Source organism: Osmia lignaria, unplaced genomic scaffold (assembly GCF_051020975.1).
Source record: "Osmia lignaria lignaria isolate PbOS001 unplaced genomic scaffold, iyOsmLign1 scaffold0011, whole genome shotgun sequence".
NCBI lineage: Eukaryota > Metazoa > Arthropoda > Insecta > Hymenoptera > Megachilidae > Osmia > Osmia lignaria.
Window position 1 is genome coordinate 200,001 of NW_027478165.1, and position 2,500 is coordinate 202,500.

At 39.0% G+C, this 2,500-nt stretch overlaps 1 pseudogene; it reads left to right on the forward strand.

The window, feature by feature from the left end:
* The window catches only part of LOC143306465 (large subunit ribosomal RNA), a 10,444-nt pseudogene that overhangs the window by 4,007 nt on the left and 3,937 nt on the right, over window positions 1–2,500 (forward strand).

Genomic DNA, 2,500 nt, shown 5'->3' on the forward strand with positions numbered 1-2,500 from the left:
AGAAGAGATGTTATCCGATGTTAGGAAAATAATTAAACAGGAGTTGAGCGATACTATCAGTTCTCGAATGGATAATATAGTAAAGTCCAATAACACTTTAAGCGATAATCTAAACAGCAACATTAGAAACGCGTTATCTGATGAAGTGAAAGAGGTAGTAACAAAGGTTCAACAAGCGGTAAAAGATTCTGTACAACCGGTATCTAAAATGTCATATGCGTCTGTTACGGGTAAAAATATCGCACGACCAACGGTAAAAGACATACCTAATCGTCCGCAAGATATTGAATTTATTGTAATTCCACTCCCGGAGAATCCTAGGAAATTCAAAACTGCATCTGAAATAAAGAAAGTATTAAAAGCGTCAATTATACCATCGGATTTTAACTTAAAAGTGATTCATCTAATAACATTAAACTTTGCAGCTGTTAAATTAATTGCTGAATCAGTAGATCTAGAAAAATTACGAACTTCTAATGAATTAAGAGATGCAGGTTTGATGATTAAATCTAAAGAAAAACTTAAGCCTAGAGTAATAATAAAGGATCTACCTACCGATATCGATTTCACCAATATTTCTGGCGCTGTTGCGAAGGCACTAGGTGAGGATAGGCTGAGCGCGGATATACGACCTATTACGGTGTTCACGAGAGGTGAAAGAAAACGTAGCAATGCTGTAATAGAAGTAACACCACGAATTAGAAATAAATTGATGCTTCAAGGTAGGGTCTTCTTAGATTTTGAATCTTGTAAGGTTGAGGATTATATTAGAATACTACAGTGCTACAAATGCATGAAATTTAATCACCTGGCCAAGAATTGTACCGCTGTTAATTCTACGTGTGGCCACTGCTCTGGAAATCATGACTCGCGCGATTGTTGTAATAAAAGTCAGCTAAAATGTGCTAATTGTAACAAATTTGGGTTTACAGAGACAGGTCATTCAGCGATAGATGCGAGCAAGTGTCCCATATTAAGTAAGAAAATGTTTGAACTTGCACGGAGTATTGATTATGGCGAATGAACCCAGGAGGTCATAGTTATATACCAGGTTCAGAAGGGGGGCTTGACAACCCGCCGGTGCCTACGAGGGCCCTTCTGAATCCCGTCTATGAGCAATCCGGCCACAATTTACCATCTTGTGATATCCAATTAAGCAGTCATCTTGCTCTGAACGGAGCATCTTCCACTGGGAATTTAATTGTACACAATAACAATCAGAATGGGGGTATCACTATGCCACCATCCAGTGGATCTTCTTCTATATTATTATTATCTTCTTATCTTTCTAATACTGTTTCTGTTAATAATACCCAAGAGGATAACTTATACTTACCTTCCAATCAATCGAACACTCTAGCGGCTCAACCATCTGTTGCATCTGAATCGGTTATAAACGATCAGCTCCTGTTCCAATGTGATTATTGCCATCGTGGATTCCAATCATTTAGAGGGCTTGGCGTCCATAAAGCGTCAGCTCATCCATCTGAAACAAACAGAAATATTAATATCTATAGGAAAAAAGCTAGATGGCAGTCGGAGGACATCAGTAGACTAGCGGATGCTGAAGCAAGGGCACCTACAACGGTTTTAAATAAAATTAATGAATACTTACTAAACACGGTAAAACTAGATCCGCCTCGAACACAGGAATCGATTAAAGCGCTAAGAAAATCTGAAAAATATAAAGCCGTTTTATTACAACTGAAGCAAACCATACAGGAGGAAATGGAGAACAATATTCAATTGGATAATATAATAACTCAATCAGCACTAGGGGAAAATCTATCTAACCCTCAAAATACAAATAGCAGTCCACGGATACACACAGGAAGAACAAATACAGACAATACGTACCATACAGTCCCCTCATCCTCGATCGTGGACAGCCAAAGGTGGATGAATGATGCTTTAAGATTTTTGAGGTCCTCCTCTTGCGAGGACCCAGGGAGGTATATCTTAGGCTTCGCAGTTGAAGACGTCAGGCAAGGTAGAGATCCTTGCACGCACCTCGTCGAGTGGTTTAGTAGGAATTTTGGAGCACCTGCAACAAACAAAAAGCAATCAGTAAACATGGCACGAAATATAAATAGTCAAACTTCAAGCAAAGGTAAAAGGAAAACGGAATATGCTAGAGTCCAACAGATGTGGAAAACTAACACGACTAAAGCAGCTAATATTGTATTAGATGGAGAAATCGATAATACTAAACATCTTTCATTACAAGAACAAGTTGATTATTGGAAACCTATTTTCGAGAAATCCAGTACCAATGTTGTGGAAGAACCAACGACATCCGAGCGAGTTGCGGATAGTCTATTAAGCCCGATATCACATGAAGAAGTTATCCATTTTAAACCCACTGCCGACTCGGCACGTGGGGCCGATGGTTTGGCTCCGAAGATTTGGATAAATAAAGTATGCGTTGAGATAAAGTGTATTGTAATGAATATTTTGTTATTCTCAGCGAAGGTTCCCACTACATGGGCTCGAGCGCGCA